Source organism: Podarcis cretensis, assembly GCF_951804945.1.
Source record: "Podarcis cretensis genome assembly, chromosome: 15".
Taxonomy (NCBI): Eukaryota; Metazoa; Chordata; class Lepidosauria; order Squamata; family Lacertidae; genus Podarcis; species Podarcis cretensis.
In genome coordinates this window covers 27,488-51,202 of record NC_137185.1, presented here as the reverse complement: position 1 = coordinate 51,202, position 23,715 = coordinate 27,488, and the positions used below count along the sequence as shown (strand labels likewise).

Here is a 23,715-nt window from a genome sequence, read left to right as displayed (position 1 = left end):
GTTTCCAGACGGCGGGTCTCAAGGTGAAGCGGGAAAAATGTCTACTAGGAGTGCCTCAGGTGGACTTTCTTGGATTTATGGTGGACGCAGAAGGAGTCCACCCGACTGGGGACAAGGTACGGGCCATTTGTGATGCCCCAGCGCCCAAGAACAAGACTGAACTTCAGGCCTTCTTGGGACTATTGGACTTTTACCATTCCTTCCTTCCCCACAAGGCGGCGGTAGCGGAGCCCCTACACAGACTCCTGGACAAGCGGGCCCCTTGGGTGTGGGGCCAGCGCCAGGAGGCCGCATTCCAGGCAGTCAAGGACTTGCTTGTCTCAAACTCGGTCTTGGCACACTTCGACGAGAGGCTGCCGGTGGTGCTAGCATGCGACGCCTCGCCCTATGGAATTGGCGCTGTCCTGGGACACCAACTCCCGGATGGAAGAGAGGTACCAGTGGCATACTTTTCCCAGACACTCAACGCAACCGAGCGGAACTACTCGCAAATCGACAAGGAGGGTCTGGCAATCGTGAAGGGAGTAAAAAAATTCCATGATTTCTTGTACGGGCGGCCCTTCACCGTGGTGACTGACCACAAGCCGTTGCTTGGCTTGTTTGCCCCTGAAAAGCAGACCCCCCAAGTGCTGTCTCCTCGCGTCCTCAGGTGGTCAATTTTCCTTGCCAGCTACCAGTATGCACTGATTCACCGTCCGGGGAAGGCGATGGGCCATGCGGACGCCCTCAGCAGGCTACCACTACCGGAAACAGGCCCCGACCCAGCACCTGCACAAGAGGTTATGAGCCTGGAGCTGCTTCCTGACCGCCCCATTCAGGCACAAGAAGTTGCACACCATTCCAAGAAAGATAGGGTCATCTCCCGGGTCCTGGACTGGGTGTGGAGGGGATGGCCCAGCAGCAGCCCCGGGCCAGAATTCGCCGGCTACACAACCCGCAAACATGAACTGTCAGCCCACAAGGGGTGCCTGTTATGGGGAAGCAGGGTCGTTGTTCCCCAGCCCCTCCGCAAAAGGGTCCTCACAGCCCTACACGAGACACACCCAGGGGTAGTAAGAATGAAGGCCCTTGCCAGGAGTTATGTGTGGTGGCCGGGGATCGACGGAGAGATAGAGGCCTGGGTCAAACACTGCCAGGCCTGCCAAGAATCCCGCCCAGATCCCCCAAGGGCCCCAGTCCAGTCCTGGGAGTCCGCCCGAGCACCATGGTCACGCCTGCATGTGGACTTCGCTGGCCCCTTTCAGGGGAAAACATTCTTCATAGTGGTGGACTCCTACACCAAATGGCTGGAAGTCGCACTGGTACCGTCCACTTCTACGTCCGCAGCCATCCGGGTACTACGCAGGCTGTTTGCAACCCACGGGCTCCCTGACACTCTCGTCTCAGACAACGGGACTGCATTTACGTCAGGAGAATTCCAAACCTTCACAACGCAGAACGCCATCCGCCACATCCGTTCGGCGCCATTCCACCCTGCCACCAATGGCCAAGCAGAACGCATGGTGCGGACCACCAAGGACACCCTTCGCCGTACGACACAAGGGGATTGGGAGTACCGCCTTGCCACATTCCTTCTAGCACAGCACAGCACCCCCAGCTCAACGACTGGCCGGAGCCCCGCTGAACTACTAATGGGTCGGCGCCTTGCAATCAGATTGGACCGCCTTCACCCCGATAGAGCTCAGGATGAGGCAGTGGTGGGGGAAGGCAAGAACCCCCGGACCTTCGAGGCTCAGGACCCAGTGTACGCAAAGAATTTTGGGGCAGGCCCAGCATGGGTACCCGCCACAGTCACCAGGGTCACTGGCCCCGTGTCGTATGAGGTGCTAACGGATGGGGGGCAATGCTGGCGCCGCCACTGCGACCAGATACGGCGACGATTCCCAGGAGAAAACCAGGAGGAGGAAAGGGCAGAGGAGTCCCAAGGGAACAGAGGGGCAGTGAGGCCCATAGAGCACGAGGGGCCAGCAGGAGAGGCAGAATCAGTAAATACAGAGAGGACCTGCGAGGCCGAAAGGACACCGGAACCAGAACCACGACTGAGTGAGCCGGTTGCGCCAGACCAAACAGCCCCATCACAGCCAGCATCCTTGGAACACGAGCCAGAACCTGAACCCCGGACCAGGGAACACCCCAGGCCGCAACGCACACGTAGGCCGCCAGCGTACCTTGAGGACTATGAATGCGACCTCCCGGGCAGGACTGGAACTTAGAGGGGAGGGGTGTTATGTACTGGGTTGAATAGGATCCAAACTGCAGCAGTCTGATTGGCCCTAGAACAATAGGATCCAAAAGGCAGCAGCCTGATTGGTCCTAGAACAATAGGATTCAGAATGCAGCAGTCTGATTGGTCCTAGAACAATGCAGCAGTATGATTGGTTGGCAGGAACTACCCAATCATGCTCCAGATAGAAGTGAATCCACAACCTGATTGGCTTACAGTAGAATTCCGGAATTAGCCAATCATGTTCAGCCCATTGTGTAAATAATGTATATAAAGCAGATACCTTGAGGGGACTTTCATTCATTCCTCCTCACCACTATGAGCTGAATAAAGAGCATGAAATCACCTTGCGACTCTGAGTATATTTCAGATAAGAATTTATTTTTGTATGCCACGACGGCAGCAAGGATTATGTTGGCCCAGAATTGGAAGACAAATGTATTACCAACCGTTTCGGACTGGCAGGTTAAATTGATAAATTATGCGGAACTGGCTAGATTATCAGGGAGAATACGAGATAAGGAAGACCAGAAGTTTTCTGAAAATTGGAGTAAATATTTGGTGTATATAAGAGATAATTGTAAATCTTTAAAGACCCTGGCAGGGTTTGATTAACTTCAACAGCATATGGTTAATTAGATAAACGAATAAAATATGAGATGTAATGAAATTATAAGATACTTATGGAAGGGGGGGGAAAAAGTAAGTCTGAAGCTCGGCAGAGCTAAAGGATTTATAAGAGATCTATTTGTATAACAAATGTACATAAATGTATTCTGGTTGAAAATCAATAAAAAATTAATTCTAAAAAAAGAATAGTAAAATTAAATATATGCGCATAATAATCGAACAGTTTACACTTAACAATTACAGTAAAGAATTACTAAGCTATAATCAATAAAAATGATAGCAAGTCACAATGCATAAAATACCACCAAACATACAAGCATGTCAGGCTCTAGTAATATCTTCATTTGCAGGATTCCTTTGGTTAGTACCTAAACAGAGCAATGAGGAACGGTTAATAATAATTTAAGCGACTTAGTGCCTGAAGTGAACAGGAATATCTGGTTGGCGTGAAGCTTTATGGTGTGGTTGTCATGTCTGGGACATCATGTATACTGTCCTTTTGTATTTTTATTTCCCTCTGGACTGCCCGGTTCTCAGTGAGCCTGACTTTGGCCTTTAATATATAACTGTAATTGATTTATCTCACAGCTAACCTGCAGCAAAAAAATAAGAATGTTATAAACTGATATACATTACATCTCCTAATACTGTAAAAAAGTTTTCTTCCGCCCTTCCCCCCCTTGCAGTTATATGTTATGTTGCATTTTTTGTTGTGTAACTTACGTTGGGAATCAGTGAAATATTAGATATAAACACAACCTTGTATTCAAATAATATGCCCTTTAAGAACAAACGTGTGGAGCTTCTTGTGTGTGCGAGTGCTTGTGCCTCCCGGAGGCGGCCGTCTGGCGAGGGGTGAACGGCGGCGGCGGCCGGGGCGTCGGCCGGTCAGGGTTCTGTGCCCGCGCGGCTGTCTGTGGAGACACAGGGCTGCCCGCGCGGGCCGGCTCTCCTGCCGGGCGCTCCCGTGCCGTCCGTCCGCGCCGCGAGGTAGCTGGGACGTCCTCCCCTCCTTCTCCTCGGGCCTCGTTCTCCCCGTCGGCAGCGAAGCGATCGGGGGGGTGGCTGATTGGGTCGGTCGGTCGGTCGGTCTGCCGGCTGGCTGGCTGGCTGGCTGGCGAGCAGGCCGTTGGTTCGGTCGGGCGTACGTTCGTTCGAGAGGGCCGGCTCGGCGTCGCCTCTCCCGTTGGCGTGCGGCCGCCGTTCTTTCGTGTCCCGCCGCCTTGCCTCCGTCGCCGTGGCGGTACCCTCCCTCCCTCCCTCCCTGCCAGGCAGGCAGGCAGGGAGGGAGGGCGGGAGGGAGGGTGGGCGTCCCTTGCTTTCTTGCTTCCTTGCCTGCCTGCCTGCCTCCCTCCCTCCCAGGTAGACCGGGTAAGAACCTGGCCCTTTGTTTAGAAGCGCTGGGGAGCAGGCAGGCAGTCCTGAAGGAAGGCAGGAGGGCTGTGCCCGCCCTGCCTGCCTGCCTGCCTGCCTGCCTGCTCTCCCCCCGGTAGGCCGGCTAGGCACCCCTCCCTCGCTTTAGAAGCGCCCCCGCGTGGCCGCCGCAGGGCATGGCGGCCATTCCTTGCCTGCCTTCTCCCAGGTAGACCGGGTAGGCGCCGGTTCCTTGCTTCAGGAGCGCCCTCGTGTGGCCAGAATGGTAAGGGCAGGGCAGCCGTTTTCTTCTTCTTCGTCGTCGTCGTATCCCTCTTGTTGTCATGATCGTTAGGGCGGGCGGGCGAAAAGGGGGATGCGTGTGTGTGTGTCTGCCTGCCCGCCTCCCACTCTTTCTCTCTCTCCGTGATCTATTTTGGATCTGTCTCCCCCACACGCCAGCGCATGGGGGTTGGAAGTGGTTTCTTGGGTGTGCGTCTGTGCGCGTTGGAGGGATATTTTGTGCCCATCTCTCTGTCCCTGTCTCCCCTTCAAACACAAGGACTTCCTGTGTTTGAGTGTATGTGTTTGAGTGCCAGAGGAATTTTGTGCCCTTCTGTCTCCTTCCCCCGCAAACGCGTCTGTGTATGTGTGAGACAGATTTTGTTTTTGCCTGCCTGCCTGCCTGCCTGCCTGCCTGCCTGCCTGCCTCTCTCTCTCTCTCTCTCTCTCTCTCTCTCTCTCCCTCTCTCCCTCCCTCTCTCTCTCTCTCCCTCTCCCTCTCCCTCTCTCCCCCTCCCTCCCCCCGCAAACAATCAAGTGTGTGTGAGAGCGCACGAGCGCTTCTGTGCTTGTCTTTCTGTATCCCCGTGTCTCTGCATGCTCCCCCTGCCGCAAAGGAACACACGCACGCCAAGACTTTTCCCCCTTGCCATCCCTGCAAGGACGGACGCACGGACGCACACACGCATGCACGCCCTCACCCGTCCCCTCCATCACCTGCCTGCTGCTCTGCCGCCAAGCCGCGGTCTACAAAGTCACCGACTTCTACGGCAGCTGTAGCCACGAACCCCACCCTTGACGATGTCGTCGAGGTCCAACGACTGGGTAGACCTGGAGGCGCCAACGGCGGCGCGAGCCGGTAGACCGGGAAGCCTTCCGCCCCCTCTAGTAGACCGGCAAGCCCCCCAGCCGGGTAGACCGGAGGGGAGCCGAGGGCAGGGAGACCGGGCAACGCCGCCAGTCCTCCGGCGGGTAGACCGGGGGTCCGGCGCCCAGTAGACCGGCCATCGTTTCCACTCCGTCCGCCAGGTAGTCCGGCAGAGCCGCGCTTTCCGGCGGGTAGACCGGGAAGCCCCACGATCTCCGAGGAAGACCGGCAAGACCAAGCCTCCCCCCCACCGAGTAGACCCGTCGGACAGCGGCACCAGGCACACCAACGAGTGGACCGGCGCCTCGCGGGCTCAAGGATGGTAGACCGGGAAACCGTTTGTCCTCCAAGGGAGACTTGGAAGCACCAGACCTTCTGGCGAACAGGCGGGCAGACAGACAGGCAGGCAGGCTGGCCGTCCGCTGCCTGCCGTCCAGGTAGACCGGGCAGTAGCCTGTCCCTTGGTTTAGGAGCGCCAGGAAGGCGGCAGGCAGGCAGGCAGGCAGGCAGGCAGGCCGTGGTGTGCGTGGACGCGAGGTGCCCAACGCGCCTGGAACCGAGTAGACTGGCCTGCGGTTGCACGCCATTCCCCAGGTAGTCCGGCAGAGGCGCGCTTTCCGGTGGGTAGACCGGGAAGCCCCACGATCTCGGAGGAAGACCGGCAAGCCCCAGCCTTCCCGGCCGGTAGACTGGAGGGGAGCCGTTGGCGGGAGACTGGGCAACGCCGCCAGCCTTTCCGGCGGGTAGACCGGGCTTCTCGAGGTCGGCGCCCAGTAGACCGGCCAGCGGTTAGGCTCCGTACGCCAGGTAGCCTGGCAGAGCCGCGCTTTCTCGTTGGTAGACCGGAAAGCCTACCGTTCTCTGAGGAAGACCGGCAAGACCAGCTTTCTGGGACGATCGACCGGAGGGAACCGAGGGCTGGGAGACCGGGCAACGCCGCCAGCCCCTCCGCAGAGTAGACCGGCCAGCGGTTCCACTCCGTCCGCCAGGTAGTCCGGCAGAGCCGCGCTTTCCGGTGGGTGCACCGGGAAGCCCCGTGACCTATGAGGAAGACAGGCAAGGCCAAGCCTTCCCGGCCGGTAGACCGGAGGGGAGACGAGGACCGGTGGACCCGGCAACACCGCAGCCCCTCCGCCGGGTAGACCGTGCTTCCCGAGGTCCGGTGTCCAGTAGACCGGCCAGCTGTTCCACGCCGTACGACAGGTAGTCCGGCAGAGCCGCGCTTTCCTGCATGTAGACTGGCAAGACAGCCTCCCCCACCTCCGCCGGCGAGTAGACCGGGCAGCGGCTCCAGCCCACCCGCCTAGTGGACCAGTGCATCCCGTCCCCAAGAAGGGTAGACCGTGAAGCCCTTTCTCCTCCGAGGTGGACCGGGAAGCCCCAGATCCTGCGGCGAGCAGGCAGGCAGGCAAGCCAGCAAGCCGTCTGCTGCTTGCCTTCCAGGTAGACCGGACAGGAGCCCTCGGCTTCTAATAAGGAGGTCTTTATTTCTGATGGCTCCTCTGAAAGTGGGAAGAGATAGGATCCTGGAATGGGGGGGGGGGGATACATGCACCCACCACCAACTCCGGGGAATAAAGGGGCGCATTAGACCGACCGGCAGCATCCCTTCGAGCAGGACTTCTAAATGCCTGCAAGTTCATTGCTTCACACTGGGGGCGAAGCAGGCCCAGACAGAGGGCGGGCCATATGGGCCACTTGGCCGAGGCCTCCGATTCCAAAGGGGGCCTCGGTCAGCATATTGATCAATATTTTCCATTTTGTTTTTATTCAGATACGGTTCAAGCCTTGAAATAAAATTATTTGTCAGCATAGCTTTTGTGAAAATACTTTATATACTTACTTATTTTTAAGACTTCAGTTATCCCCAGGGTAAAAAAAAAGGGGGGCACATTATCTACCTGGCCCCGGCCTCTGCCTGGCTCTGCAAGGCCCTGGGGCGAATTATGATCTGAAATCCTTCCAGTAAATACACAGAAGACAGGGAGAGAGGGAGGGAGGTCCTTCTGGTAGTTCAGTAGGTGTGTGCCCAGTGTTAACCTTTTCCTTCCAGCCTTAAAATCACCATCAGCCTTCGAGGTTAGAGCATCAGGATCGCACCAGTCAGTCGGATCACTGGGGCAGTTGCACGTTGCTCGCCACCGACTGCAATGAGGCCTATTCAGTAGAGTCTGGTAACATTTGCACAGCCTTCCCCACGTACCACTCCGTACATTACAACAGGCACATTAGCTGGGAGTGGAGAGAAGATTGGGGAACTGCCTTTCGCCAGCAGCAACAGAGACATCTGCTTGGCCGCTGAGAAACAACAAATGCAGCATGAAACTAAAGCAATTCTTCGAGTCTCTGGATCGTGCGGGAAACACTTATTGCATGAATGAAAAACGTGTTTGGGCTCCTTTAATATCTTTCGAAAGCTGCATTTTAGTGCCTCCCCCCCCCCCTTATCTTAATTTCGCCGCATTCTGATCTCAGAAAGTGCCTTATTGGGGGATGAGCTTTGAAGCCTTCTTGAACTGGCCAGCAGAGGGCGATATGGAATTTCGTTGCCATAGACTGGGGCGGGGGCGGAGGGGCGGGGAGGGAAGAATGAAAGGATCGCAGGGAATTATTCCGGCTTGCTACTTTGCAGAAGATTGCTCTGAAAGCACTTTGCAGCAAGCACTTCACCTTCATTAAAACAAAAGGGGGCAAATTAAAAACGAATCCGCAGAAGTGCATTTGGAGGCCCCGGGGAAAACAGTTCCAGGTGCCATCGTGTTCCTCGTCTTCGTTGTCCTCAGTTGAGAGAAACCTCTCTTACTCTGGAGGCAGAGGAAGCAAACACGCATCCGGTTGTAAAAGGAGACAAGACGTATGGGGAAAGCCTCAGCCTCCATCAAAGTCGATTTTTGCAACATCAGGAACATGTAGCCAGGCCTCACCTCTGAAGGTCCACATCCAACATCTGTGACGAAACATGCCAGATGGGTTTCTCTTATGAAAAGGCGAATGCCAGTCCTGTGTTGCAGTGCCCGATTTACATATAAGCTAAACAAGCTATAGCTTAGGGCCCTACTCTCTTGGGGACCCCCACAAAATTAAAGGGGGAAAACTCCCACATGTACATTTCTAATATATAAGATAAAAGTGAGAGTACCCCTAAACATTTTTAAAGAAAAAAGCACCACATAGAACCATATAAATTTAGAGCTGGAAGGGACCCCCAGGGTCATCTATCACCCCACTGGGGGCTGCAAGTTTTTATTTCCACCTCATATCCCCTCAAGGCTCCTTCTAACCTCTCACCCGCCCAAAGTTTGGGTGGATTTGCAGTGCAGCTGTTAACTATGAGAGCTGAGCATGGTTCCTCCATGCCCAGGGGCAGTCTACCTGCCTCTGCTTGCCAGTTCCCTGAGACAAGGAACAAACTACAGAAGAAACCCATTGCCTTGTGTCCTGCTCCTGGGCGCCTTGCAGGCCCCTCTGTGGAAAGTGGATTGGAGGGGTCAGTGGTCACACACACACACACATTATGGCCTAGCAGAGGGAAGGGTGTATTTCCTTCTGCTTTGCTTCTGCTGTGGCTGTAGACCGAACTTTAAATGGTTCAAGATCCTAGCATCTCAGAAGTTGCCTGTTGTTGTTTAGTTGTTTAGTTGTGTCCGCCTTCTTTATGGTCCAGCTCTCACTTCCACACATCACTACTGGAGAAACCATAGCTTGAACTATACGGACCTTTGTTGGCATGGTGATGTCTCTGAAGTTGCCTAGGAAGCTGTATTGTCTACACTGGCTGGCAGCAACCCCCCAGGATTCCAGACCAGGCATATTCCCAGCTCTACCTGGAGATGCTGCCAGACACAACCTGGGACCTTCTGCAGGCCAAGTATGGGCCCTTCCCTGACAAAGATCACACCCCGAATAACCATGTGATCTAATACCAAAAAAAGTCAGAATAAAAACATAACTTTAAAATAAACAACATACCAAGTAAAGCAATATTCAATAATACTGAATAATCCATTAGAATAGTAAAATTAAATATCTGCGCATAATAATCAGACAGTTTACACTTAACAATTACAGTAAAGAATTACTAAGCTATAATCAATAAAAATGATAGCAAGTCACAATGCATAAAATACCACCAAACATACAAGCATGTCAGGCTCTAGTAATATCTCCATTTGCAGGATTCCTTTGGTAAGTACCTAAACAGAGCAATGAGGAACGGTTAATAATAATTTAAGCGACTTAGTGCCTGAAGTGAACAGGAATATCTGGTTGGCGTGAAGCTTTATGGTGTGGTTGTCATGTCTGGGACATCATGTATACAGTACTGTCCTTTTGTATTTTTATTTCCCTCAGTGAGACTGATTTTGGCCTTTAATATATAACTGTAATTTATTTATCTCACAGCTAAAAGGTAAAGGTACCCCTGCCCGTACGGGCCAGTCTTGACAGACTCTGGGGTTGTGCGCCCATTTCACTTAAGAGGCCAGGGGCCAGCGCTGTCCGGAGACACTTCCGGGTAGACATTATATCTAATACTGTAAAAAAGTCCCCCCCTTGCAGTTATATGTTATATTGCATTTTTGTTATGTAACTTATGTTGGGAATCAGTGAAATATTAGATATAAACAAAACCTTGTATTCAAATAATATGCCTATTTTTATGCCCTTTAAGAACAAACGTGTGGAGCTCCTTGTGTGTGTGAGTGCTTGTGAGCTCACATGGGGCGGGGAGGGGGCGGTGCTGAATTGAGTCTTTGACCCATGGAAGAAAGCCTAATTTCCCTGCCAGCAGCTGTGTGCACTTTGATCAGCAGCCTGGAGGGAATTAAACACAGGTGGGGGATGTCTGAGGAAACGCTCGCAGCTGTGCCTAGCCAGGCAAGATAGGGCTGGAAGTACAAAGCACGTCATCCCTGCATCTGTAACTGATTCAGACTGGAACCTGCCCTAATAGCCTCCCCTACTTAAGGACAGGCAGCTGTGAGCAGTGTGATGAAGACCAAGGAGGCGTGCAATGCGTGCTGGGCGAAGGTGTTGCAGAAATGGCTGGAGCGAGGTGTGAGGAGGGACTGTCGCACACTGAGAGGAAACAAGGGAGAAGAGGGGGCAAGTTCTGCCAAGAGCAGCCAGATCCAGGACAGGTGCTGGCGGGGGGGGGGAGGAGTTGGAACTTCTGGGACTTTGGCATTTTGTGCCTGCCTGCACCAAATGCTAATTGTGACAGCACCCCTTTTGGAGGGAGAAAAAGAGAAAGGATTTAAAAATCAGGTTCAGGGTTGTTTCTTTAGTTAAAAAAACAACCCAGCTTTTATTTCACCTTACACCACCTTAAGCTCCTTGGAGAAGAGGTGGGATATAAATACAAATGTGGGCTGGACAAGGTGGATTTGCAGCTAGTTGGCTGACTAAACCCAGAGTGCTCGCTAGTGGCAAAAGGGGGAACCTCGGCTCTTAGTTTGGTATACGCACACTCCACGCACATTTGCACGCACACTCACAAAGCTCAACACATTTGTTATTAAATGGCATAAAAATAGGCAGTATATATTATTTGACACTGTGCTTGTTAATAGTAGGAGTTTTCAGAGGCTTCGATTAACTCGGGATTTGCACTCTTAAGGTTTAGAAATGTTAAGAAAAACTTTTGCCAAGTTTTGGAGTTTGAAGTTTCCCTGAGTTTAAGTTGGCTTTAAAGGTAACATCCTGACTTGAGCTGCTGCTGCTTATCTTAAATGTGCAGTTTTAAAGGCAAGCTTGCTTCATTATTTTTTTAAAAGGAAAACCAAAACCCCCCAGGTAATTTATCTTTCCTAAGACAAGCATTTTCTAAAAGAAGCTAGGTATTGGACTTGATCAATCTAAAACAGGGCCAATTTGGGGAAAGGAGAAACTGGGAAAGTGTTTGAAAGAGGCTTGAGAAAAGTTTCTCCAAATACGAAAATATTTTGTGTGTAAAATATTTTTTTGTATGTGTGTACCTGGCTTTCATTCAACTTTCAGTAGCTCTCTGCCGATAGGATTCCTCAAAGGATATATTATTACCAAGACGTTGTATGACTGTATGGCCAAAGGGAAAATTAGTGCCCCTTCCAGTAAAAGTAAATTGCTTGTCAACAGTAGAGCTTCCATGTGCAGAGACTATCTGAGGTTGGATTTATTTGGTTAAAGGATCGTTAAAGGTGTGCATTTCCTAAGATCAGTGAAGACCCATGGGAGTAGCCAGGTCGGGGGCGGGGACAGAACCAACCTACATAATTGGTCAGTTAAGTATTATTGTTTTACTTGATCTGGGAGGGGGCAGCTGCCCCCCTGCCTCCCCTTCTTGGCTATGCCCATGCCAAGACTCTCAGGTTTCCTTTTAACATAGCTTTTTAAAAGTCTTTGACCCTTTTTGCCACCCCTCTTTGAGTTATGAAATCCTTTGAGTTTTGATGGGTAAATTTACTCCCAAGTAAGTTTCCTTCAACGAGGTTCCTTTCAATTTTGTTTCGTTACTCATTTCAGGAAATAATACATTTGTAGTCATCTTAGGTTCCATGTAAGGTGAAGAAATGTTTCTTGCCAAGTAGAAAGTGTCCTGCGATTGCAATCCCAATGCAGCCTGACAGAACAGCGCTTGACGGGGAGCTGCATTGGGCAGGGAAAATGCTTACTCTCTTCCTCGCGTTCCTGCTTTAATTGTTGCATGGTGTGCGCACGTGTGTACGATGTCATGATTGTGTGTCCTCTCCCAGTTGGGGGTGTATACATGTTTGTCTGGTGGCAGACTGGTTACAAAGGTTTTGTGGGCTTGGAACAATCGCTTTAAAATACCTGGCTGTCTTTTGCCTAACTTACCCTGTTTTCTTAACGTTCTGTTACATATCTAGGGTGACTGGGAAAATAGTAATTATTTTTTAAAGCGTTTGTGTGTGTGTGTGGTGTGTTTAAAGTCTTTAAAAGTTGTTACATCCTGCTAGTCCTTTCCCAGGAATATAAGGCATTGTTTCACTTCCTTTGCCACAGCACAGGGTTATTTACATCTGTCTGGTTTGAGTCCTCAATGTCTAATTTCTCTCTTCTCTCGCCCATCCCACTAAAAGCAGCAGCGGATCAGAGATCTGAATGTAAGAAAGCACACACCCAGGGGGTGTAGCATGTTGGGTGCTGGCCTTGGTTTTGAGGGGGGTTCGGCGTGGGGCGCCTGGGTCGTGCCCAGGGCCATAGGTAGGAGGTGGTGAGGAAGACCCCCGCCAGGGGCGCAGGCGAGCCCCCCCCCCCCGCAAAATCTGCTCCGTGCGCCCTCGAGCGGGAGAACTTGCGCGCGCGGCGGGCGCCTCTTCTTGCTGCTTGCGCAGCCGGAGAGGGAATGAATGGGCAGGAGGGCGCGCGTGAGAGAGAGGGAGGGAAGGAAGGAAGGAAGGAAGGTGGGTGTCCTCTCGGGGTGGAGCTACCGGAGCAGGGGAAAGGGCGTCGGCAGGGGAGGCGGGGCAGCACCCGAGCGCGCGTTCCAAGCACGTTCCAGACCCTGTTGGAGGGATACGGAGGGGCAGCGTATAATACCACCCGCGCCCCGCTTGTAGCTGGGACAACAGCCTCTCCCACAGCCCTATGCGGGAGCCCCAGAGTGCAAAGATATAATTTTTGAAATCACAATTATCAGAGTGCCTCTGGGCATGTGCAGATTGTTCCTCCCGAAGTAGAAAGAGGTCCGGCTCCCGCTTTAGGAGGAGGGCGAACGGTTCCGTCCAGGGCAAAGGTGGCGGCGAGGGGATGTGTGCGCAGAGGCGGAGCTAGGTGCACATGCTGTGCACGCGGGGGCGGGGCTAGCGGGGAGAGGAGGGCGGGCACCGCCCGCAGCGAGCGATGTCACCCCCCATGACACCCCCATGACACCCAGGACGGGAAAACCCCACCGCACCCCACTTCCTCCGCCACTGTGTGTGTGGCTCTCCACCACCTGGTAGCCTAGGGACCTCGTCCTCCTCGCGAGAGGCGGAAAGAAGAGCCAACTTGTCCGTGGCTAGGGGGCGCAATCGGGGCGGTTCTGCCTCGTGCCCACCAAGTGCTGCGTCCACTGGCCCGGCTCCCGGCTGCGCGGGCGGGCAGGCGGGTGGGTGGGGCAACATGGCCCTGCTTGGCTGCGTTGTAGCTGAAACCTGCGCCTCCATAGAAAGGGAGGTGTCAAAGATTAAATGCCTCCAATCACAACTAGGGGTGATATGAACTTGATGCCCATTTTAGTTATAATTCCAAGGCTTTGCAAATTGTCTACAGAGAGGGCACCCCAGACCCTTTGCTGACAGGGAAATGGATCGCTGTCTAAGCCCACCTGCTCACTGACTATGTGCATCAAGTATTCATAATACCAAGAGGGGAGTGCCCGGTTTCCTTTTGGCTGTGCTTCCCCTCGTAGTTTACCAAAAGTGGGCCACTAGGCAGCGCCCCCCACCTCACTGGGTAAGTGAAAAACAGGCGGGCTTCCCACTTATTCCACACCTCATGTCTTTCCCTGCTGATTCCGCCAAGCCCGTTTCCTTGATTGTGGTTTCACTAGATAGGTGGGGACAGTGGGATTCTCGTTCATCCATTCATGCGTGTCATTAGCTGAGGAATTTGGCTCTTTTTTTGTCCTCATTGGGGCACCACGCCCCTCAGACGTTGCATCTCTTTATCCACAGAGGTACAGATTATTTTCTAGCAGTCCCATGCTATACCTGGGGAATTTTCTGGGCGCTCACATCCCAGCACCAAGGGGGGCTGTTGTTTTGTTAAAGATGGAATGAGCATAAATGCCTCCAATCACCACTCATGATGAGAGAGCCTTAAGGTCTTGCTTCCAGACAATACCCCAGGCTAACAGGTCCTCTGCCAAGGGATCACTCCACACCCCTCTGCAGGATAGCGTTGCAGATGTGGTGCTCAGGTCTTCCACTTAGTAGCACTCTTATTTTTTCATTTTAAATATATCTTTATTAATTTAAAACAAATACATTTATGAAAAAACAGACATACATACAAGTAAACAAACAAACACAATCAAACAAACAAACAAATAACAGAAAAATCAAACAAACTACACACCATAAGATACAGAAGATTTATATAATTATCATCATATATACTCCTGATACTGAACACAATTATAAAACTTACAGAGAAGAAATTTAAAACTGGCTTCCAGTTAATCTCATTGTACTTTATCTATCCATTACTTTATACCACAGTTATATATTTCTTACATAATTTCTTTTTACCTCCCTATGAACTTATATTTATACAATACAGGGATCTGCCAAGATGTTTCCTTTTATTCCATAGTTTTCTAAATATTCTTTAAAGATTCCCCAATCCTTATAGACTTTTTGTTTTTGTTGGCCTCTTACTCTTCTTGTTGCTTCCGCTAGCTGCAGATATTCTACCATTAGGATTTGCCAATCTTCCGTGTTGGGTATTATTTTGTTTGTCCAATTTCTTGCTACCAAAATTCTGCCCATCGTTATTCCGTACATAAACAATGTTCTTTTTTGATTTCCCTATTTCTTTTGGCAAAATGCTTATTAAAAATTTTCTGGCCTATTTTTGAATGTTAATTTAAATAATTTTAAATTTCTTCATATATATTATTCCAAAAAACACAAATATCTGTACATTTCCACCACATATGCAAATAAGACCCAATTTCTTTATTACATCTCCAACATATAGGTGATCTGTTCTTATACATTTTAGCAAGTTTTTCTGGAGTTTGATGCCATCTATACATCATCTTAATTGTGTTTTTTCTGAGACTGTAGCAGGCCGTGAATTTTATGTCTTCCCACCATAATTTTTCCCATTGTTCCATGTAAATATTATAACCCAAATCTTGCGCCCATCTCACCATTATGACTTTCACTTGTTCTTCCTTTACCTCCCATTCCAATAGGAGGTCGTATACCCGTGAGATATATTTTCCTTTACTTTGTATCAATTCTTTTTCAAATTTTGATGTTTCTTTTGCAAGCCCTACTTTTTTATCAATGGTTAATCTTTGATGTATTTGAAAATACTGCAGTTAAATGTCCTTTAATTTCTTCATATTTTTTCAGTATAGGTTCATCCCGTTGTCCTTCTAATAATAATTGGTATGTGGCCCATTCCCCTTCCATATTCTTTTTCTTAACTGCCTGTGCTTCTGTAGGTGAGGTCCACAGGGGGTTCTTGGGTTCTAGTATTCCTTTATGTTTTGACCAGTTCTTATATAATTATTTCCTTATTAAATGATTCAGGAAGCCCCTCTCGACCTTTACCTTCTCATATATTAAATAGGCATGCCACCCATACCGATGATCATATCCCTCCAAATCAAATACATCAAAATCCCTTAATGTTACCCAGTCTTTCATCCACAGTAGTGCTGCAGCTGCATGATATAACTCTAGATCAGGGAGCACGAAGCCTCCTCTCTCTTTTTTATCACTTGGTAGCGCTCTTTAACCAACTCCAGGAGACTACTGTTGCCGGTGTAGTAGTGGACTTTCTGAGCATGAGCCCTCCGCAGGTCCACCTGTTCGTCCACAGGTATGTCTGGGCCTAATATCCCCAGGAGGAAAGCCTCCGTTTTTTAAAATGAAGGATACCTTCATAATTCTTTTGAACTCATTATAAATCACATTGCAAAATTCCTTTATTTTCTTACAGGTCCACCACATATGTAACATTGAGCCTTCTGCTTCCCCACATCTCCAGCATTTACTTGAAATGTTCTTATACATTTTGGATAATTTCAGTGGTGTTAAGTACCAGTGGAATTGCATCTGCATAAAATTTTCTTTCCAGGTGTAGCATGCGGTGAACTTCATTGATTTTCCCAGGCATTCACTGGGATACTAGAGCCAAAATCTTGAGCCCACTTGACCATTACAGATTTTAGAGGATTACAGATTGGAGAGGATTTTCACTTTAGAGTTGATCAGTTCTTTTTCCAGTGTAAAGGGTTCCATCACAAAACCATTTCTCTCATCTAGTTTAAATACCTCGTAAAGTTGGTGATATTGTAACCAACCTGACAGATGTTCTCTCATTTCTTCAGAGCTTTTTCATTCCTCTTCCTTTCATATATTTTTCTTCTTCACTGCTAGTGCTTCAAGCGGAGATATCCACCTCAGAGTTTTAGGTTCAAGCAAATCTTTGTATTTTCCCAAACCATATAGAAAGGTTTCCTTATAATATGATTATTATTAATTTTTGTGGATCTTAACTTTATCATAACCTAAGCAGGCATGCCAGCCATAACAGTTGTAATGTCCTTCCAGGTCTAGAACATCTGTGTTTCGTAGTGTACACCATTCCATGATCCAGGAGAGACAGGCCGCTGCATGAGACCTGTAGCAGACTTGGAGAATGTGGTTCAGAGTTTCGGGCATATGGCACCTGCCGCGACATAACCGGTCAGCTCTCTGTCCCCTGGCCAAGCGGGACCTGGTCGGAAGCACATTGATGTGCATCCGAATGGAGTTACGATAGTCCTTGTCCGACGGGAACTTAGTTCAGCCGTAGACCCAGTTGTGCTGGTTACGGGTTTTCCTAACTCTGCACATGCCCCTACCAATTCCTGGTAGGCCTGCTGGTGCCTATGGGCTTTTATCGCCTCAGCTGTTCTCTCTGGGAATTTCTCCATCAGGGCTAGGTTCATATGGTGTGCCCCCAAGGTTAGGAGTCTTGCCTCCTCTCTGGCCAGCAGTGCTGTTTCCTCGGGGGTCCATCTCCTTCTCACCTGATGCACATTTTCTTGCGCGTCGTACCAGTCTGGGTGGGCTTGTCGGTGATGAACACCGCATCCAGTCTTGGTATTAAAGGCCCTCTCGCAACCTGGGTGTTCACATACAAATACTGGCTGTTCCACTGCAGGAACTACACCAGGCCCAGCAGCACGGGAGCTGCTCCTCACCCGGGTGGTCCGGTCAGATGACCCGCCACCTCTCTTTGCACTGTCGCAACGATTCATACCTTAGGGATCTGGGTGAGGTTGAACTGAACCTCTCTGGTACGGACCCAGAGGTTCAGAGTAAGCCTTCCCTGTTAGCCGCCTAAAGACGTTGCCCGATTCTCACCACGAGGAGGTAGGGATAGGCACGTGGAAAAGACCACCAAAGATCGATCAGTATAACATCATAGATCAGCTGCCATTTTTAAAAATCATCATCGGGGTTCCACGCCCCTCAGACATTACTTCTGTTTAGCCACAGAAGTACGGATTTTAATAACTAGCAGACCCATGCCAGCCTGGGCAATTTCCTGGGTGCTCACGAGCCAGCACTGACAGTGGCCGTAGTCTTGTTAAAGATGGTATGCACGTACAGGCCACCGATCAACACCCGTGACGAGAGGACCTTAAGATCTTGCTTTCGGACAATACCCAGGGCTAATAGGTCCTCTGCCGAACGGTCACTCCACACACCCCTGCAGGAGAGCGTTGCAGATGTGGTGCTCAGGTCTTCCACTTGGTAGCGCTCTTTTACCAACTCCAGGAGACTGGTGTTCCCTGCGTAATACTGGACTTTCTGGACGTGAGCCCTCCGCAGGTCTGCCTGCTCGCCCACCACCTGGGCATCGATTATATGTGCAGTTCGTCCAATGCTCGCTACTATGTCGGGTTTCCTCAAACATTCTGATGTTCGAAAGTGAGGCTCCAAATCCACATGATACCCCTGTCTCTGAAGTCCTTTAGCGATATATTTTACTACAGCATGATGCCAGCGGACCCTAGCCGCATGAGACCTGTAGCAGACTTGGAGAACAGTGGTACTCCGGTCATAGACATCACTTATATCATGTGTCATTCGGTCGGGGATCCCCATCACCTGAAGGGTTTCCTTGATGGTACTATGGGCCACAGAGTCGAACGCTTTCGCCACGTCCAGGGATGCTAAATACAATGGTTTCGACCATTGCTTGTGGTACCGAAGTTCCATGTCCAGGAGAAAGATGTTTTCAGAACACCCATCGAACTGCTGGAAGGCCCATTGTCTGGGGTCTAGGTCGACTTCCCGAGTCAACCGCGCAGCCAGGACCTTGTGGAGGACTCTGGTCAATACTGGGGAGACAGTTATGGGGCGGAAGTCTCCCGGATCTTGGGCATGATCTTTCTTGGGAATCAGTGTTGTTTGAGCCCCCAGCAATGACTGGGGGCATTTCCCACATACCATTATTAGGTTGAAGAGCCACTCCAGGGCACCTAGAGGCAGCTTCTTCACCTGTTCCACGGTCATTCCGTCAGGTCCTGGCGCCGTTGAGACCGATGATATGGCTCTCTTAATCTCAGCAGCCGTCATGGGTTCCCATAAGGATGTTATAACATCTCTCCTGGGGCCAGGGCCAGGTGAGCAGTCCGGAGCCCTGGTCATTAGCTTTTCCCAGTACGGAAAGAGGCTCACGTCATTATCTATTGGCACATCCTGTTCTTATCAAGAGCCCACTTAATACATTTAGTGGGACTCTTATGCCATAGATGTTTGAATTTGGCATATTGCTCTCGCCTCTTCCACCTATTGGACGTCTGTTGTTCTTGGCTACTTCGTTCCCCTCTCTGCGCCCTCCAGGGTCGCATACCCTGCATGCCCCACACAACCAGGGACAGCTCTTCATACACGTTGGTGAGCGTCCGCAAACCGACAGTGGCACTCAGCCTTTCCAGTCGCACAAGGTGTTCCGTGGTGGTTGGCATTCTGGGGAGCTGCTGCAGGTGTTGTATCAGCCTGTCACACCACTGGGTATTCGAAGCTTCCACCACAGGTTGAGGGGCTGGTCCGTCTACCACCTCTAGCTGTTCCTGGGTATACGTCGCAACCAGTTCCCGATAGGCCTGCTGGTGCCTATGGGCTTTTATCGCCTCAGCTGTTCTCTCTGGGAATTTCTCCATCAGGGCTAGGTTCATATGGCGTGCCCCCGAGGTTAGGAGTCTAGCCTCCTCTCTTGCCAGCAGTGCTGTTTCCTCAGGGGTCCATCTCCTTTTCACCTGATGCGTGTTGTGCGTCGTACCAGTCTGGGTGGGCTCGTCGGTGATGAACACCGTGCCCGGTCTTGGTGTTAAAGGCTCTCTCACAATCTGGGCGTTCGCATACGAAAACTGGTTGTTCTACCGCAGGAACTACACCAGGCCCAGCAGCACGGGAGCTGCTCCTCACCTGGGTGGTACGGTCCGATGACTCGCCACCTCTCTTTGCGGTTCCGCAAGGATTCATATCCGCAAGGGATCTGGGTGAAGATGAACTGAACCTCTCTGGCAAGGACCCAGAGGTTCAGATAAGACTTCCCTGTTAGCCGCCTAAAGACGTTGCCGCCTAAAGACGTTGCCTGACTCTCACCACGAGGAGGTAGGGATAGGCACGTGGAAAAGACCACCCCACCAAAGATCGATCAGTAGAACATCACAGATCATCAACTGCCATTTTCCTTAAGAGAGTCATAGTTACTCCCGCCGTTTACTCATGCTTTGTTTAATTTCTTCACTTTGACATTCAGAGCACTGGAGAGAAATCACATTGTGTCAACAACTGCCACGGGCCTTCGCGATGCTTTGTTTTAATTAAACAGTCGGATTCTCCTGGTCCGCACCAGTTCTAAGTCAGGTGCTAGGCGCCGGCCGAGGCGGGACAAGGGATTAGGCTATTTTTTTGGGGGGGGGGGGAATTGTTTGGGGTGTGTGTGACTAGTTTATTTTGCATTATGGTGTGTTTTGTAGCACTAGTTTTTAATCCTGCTCTCTTCTATCTGTTTGGATGGAGGCTGTTTGTTTGACAATGCTGTAAGCATACAGCATACAGCCCTCCGATCACAATCCATGGCAGTCTTACTGAAGTTACATGTAACTTGAAGTTTCTGTTGCACAGTGTCTGTAGACTACTGTAACACCCTTGTATTGGTTCAGGGTCTCAGATGTATGGCATCCACCTCTACACAGTCTGTCAAGTCTTCTGCCTCTGGCTAGACGTTTTCATATTGGGAGCACATTGATCCAGAGTTTTATGGAATTAAAGTAATCCCTTCCTGACAGAAAACACGTGCAACCATGCCTCTTGGTTTGGTGTTTTTTATTCTTCTTCTAACCCCCACCATCAGTGTGCTCCCCTGCTTCATCAATCCATCTTTCACTCAGGGCCCCTGTTGTATGCAGGAAGCTTCCTCTGTTATTGAAGTGATGTTCCATTACCTTCAGTTGCTTTGCCAGGAAGTTCCCAGCCAAGGACTGCTCGCCGACCTGCTTAAAGGCAATTTATGAAGGTGTTCTTTATGCAGGCTCCGTATGCTCCATCTCAGCCATTGCAAACAGGGACCTCCATCATTTACCTTGATGTGAAACTACGCCACAAGTCTGGATGCCGGGAGACCAAGCCAGGTTCTAATTGTCCTTGAGCAGTGGTCCAGGCAGGTAAGCATTTGTACCCCTCCAACTCTAACGACAGCTGGTTGTAAAAGTAGGGTAGGACCACAGTCTGTAGTCTGAACACCCTGTGTTGGGGTTTCAGGGAACCCTTCCTCAAGATTTCCCTTGCAGCCTCTCAAGGGGTTGGATTGCCATTCTTCTCTCAGTGGTGAATGGGATCCTAAGCTATTTCCATTTGCCTGACCTCTTTAGTGCCATTTTAGCATTGACCACCACTTTCTTTTGGGGACGTTCTCCAGGGAGCCCACATAGTGCCAGATGTTCCACCACTACATGAGGGCTGTGAGGTTGGATACTCAGCTCTTCAAAGGAGCTGCTGTTTTTCCTAGCAGCGGGTATCATGCATTGGAACCACAAAATGCATGAATGGATTATAGAATAGTAGAGTTGTAAGAGACCAGGAATCATCTAGTCAAAGCTCCTGAAATTCAGGATTACTGGAACAGCAAGTCCAAATTCTGCCTGGTTCATCCAAAACCCTGAAGGGGTGGGCTCCATTCCATTTTGGAAGATGCATTACAGCTGTCTAACAACTGGAAGACTGGAAAGGGATCCCCTGTGGAAAAGCTAAGGGGGTGATGGGTGCTCCACCAGTTCTTTGAGTGTGCAAAGTGTAGCCTGCTGCACAGTTGTCTACATGAGCCTCAGAAGGTTCTGTGTCTTGAGAGAAGGATTGATAGGTACAGCTCCTGCTGTGGTCCCCACTGAACTGGGGTTTTGGATGCCTATTGGCATTTATGGTACAATAACCCCAAGATCTGGGTGAGCCCTGGGAATGAGCGCAAGTACTTGGGGTGTGTGTGTGTGTGTGTGTGTGTGTGTGTGTGTGTGCGTGTGTGTGAAATGAGAAGTAAATCTGATCCTCCATGCTCTGCAATAATTTTCCTCCCAGGCTGGGAGAAGATCAACTGCACACCCCTGAAGTTCTGAGCCCAGCTTGGACAAGGCGATGATGTGCCCAGAGTAATAATACCTTTATTGTCATTATATAACCTGTGTACAATGAAATTAAACAAGCCTCCCCCCCCCAAACACTCAATCTCGTTGCACTCTGTGTGCTTATCAAACAACACACCACCTCGCAAGTCAATTTTGCTATGTTATTTTCCATTCAACAGCCTAACAGCCCACAGATAGAAGCTTTTTTTTAGCCTGTTGGTACGACTCATTATACTTCTATATCTCCTGCCTGAGGGTAGAAGATTTTACAAGTGAGGTCCTCACTAAGGTAAACTCCCAGGAATTTAAAGCAGGGGACTCTCTCCACACAGCACCCCCCCAATATACAATGGGGCAGGTTCCCCTCTCTTCCTCCGGAAGTCCAACAGCATCTCCTTTGTCTTACTAATATTTAGGTGCAAGTTATTCTCTGAGCACCTAAGCAATATTTGTTTGTTCATTAATAGGCTGCCACTGGAGTGGATATTGGGATTGGTCCTAGGTTTCCTCTGCTGGCTGTATCCATACCTGTGCCAGAATGTTCCTGTACTTCACGTGGATCTGGAGCTTGGCGGTCATGAATTCTCACCGGGGCAGCAGAAGTTTCTGCCGTGACTGGACTTATTGTTTGGCAGCAAACGGTGACTCATATAATGCCAGAACACAGACATGGAGGCTTTTTGTGATATTTCAAGCTGTTAAAGAAAAATGATTTGTGTATTAGAACATATATTTCAGATAAGTCTAGCTAAATAAGATGGTGCATGCTATATATCAAGATTGTGCCAAGGTAGCGTGATTGGAACATGAATCGTGGAGGACCATGGTCCAGGGGTGGTTCCAAGGACTTGCAGGGGGTGGCACCACTTACTGGTGATTTTAGTTACAATTATAACTATGAGATTGCTTCATTGCATATTTTTGCATTGCTGTTGTGGGTTTTTCTTGTAAGCTGAGTAACAGATTCATCGCATAACTCCACTCCTTCTAGACCCCGAGGAACTTGCGGAAGATTGGGCGTGTAGATTGTTAGGGTTATCTTGAAGGGGTGGGTTGTGTTGAACCAAAGGTGAACTGTTCTGGAAGCTCTGCAAACACCATTTTGGTAGTCAAGATAACCCCACAATTAATAGGTAGTTGTTGTAGTGATGAGCTCATATAAGCTAATTGGCTTCTTTTGATGCTATCCTTAACTGGGGGCTTCGGGTGCATGGAGTCCAGAAAGAGGAGCCAGCTGTAAGACTTTGGCATTTGCCACCTGTGCCCTCATCTGGTCAAGTGGAGTGATGGGAAGTCCTGGCCGAAGTGAAGTATGCTGCTTTGTGTATACAGATGTATGAAAGTTTGCTTGGGTGCAGACAAGCCAACTCCTTGCTGAGGTGTCTGTCCTGCAACTGTAAAGGGTGGGAGGCCTGGCAGACTGATTTGCTGTAATAAAGCTTTTAATAAAGCACTAGAACTGATCACTCTGGAGTTTGACTTCCATCTGTGGTAAGCCTGCACCCAACCACTCCCACAAGACCTCCTTTGGATCTGCAGTTCAGAACATCATACCAGGCAACCTTTGGCTCTGGGTAGACTGGGTTGTTGATCCCCTTCAGGTAGATCACAAAGCTCTTCAGTCTACCCAGTGGAGAACTGAAGGCTGTCAGCTGTCATGTCTACCAACTGGAGAGAGAAAGCACCCAGTGCCGAACTCTGCACATGCCCCAAATTGGTAAGACTTGATTCAAATAGTTTCTTTACGGAAAGGTTCAGCCTTGCTGACATCCTCTACATATTAACAACCAGCACCCACCTGCCGACGTGTTGGTGGTGTGGTCGCGGGTGGGGTGGGCAGGGGACGGTGGCGCCTGGGAGCTGCAGTTTCTCGCCCAGGAGAGGTTCTGGTTGGCATCCACTGCCCACCTGCACCAGCCCTCCTCAAAGAAACCTGAGAGGAAGGTCTCTGGGGGAGAAAGGCAGGTGGGTGGCTCCCAGGGGTGCCTTTTCTGCCCTCCCCCCTTCCAGTGGTGC

The 23,715-nt window shown here is 50.2% G+C and overlaps 1 long non-coding RNA gene across 1 annotated transcript; it reads left to right on the top strand.

The window, feature by feature from the left end:
* The first annotated feature begins 9,921 nt into the window (after window positions 1-9,921).
* Window positions 9,922-22,349, top strand: LOC307204528. Its single transcript, XR_013833731.1, has 3 exons — window positions 9,922-10,410; window positions 20,473-20,745; window positions 22,167-22,349. It is a non-coding gene; the product is annotated as an uncharacterized lncRNA (long non-coding RNA).
* Window positions 22,350-23,715: the final 1,366 nt, after the last annotated feature.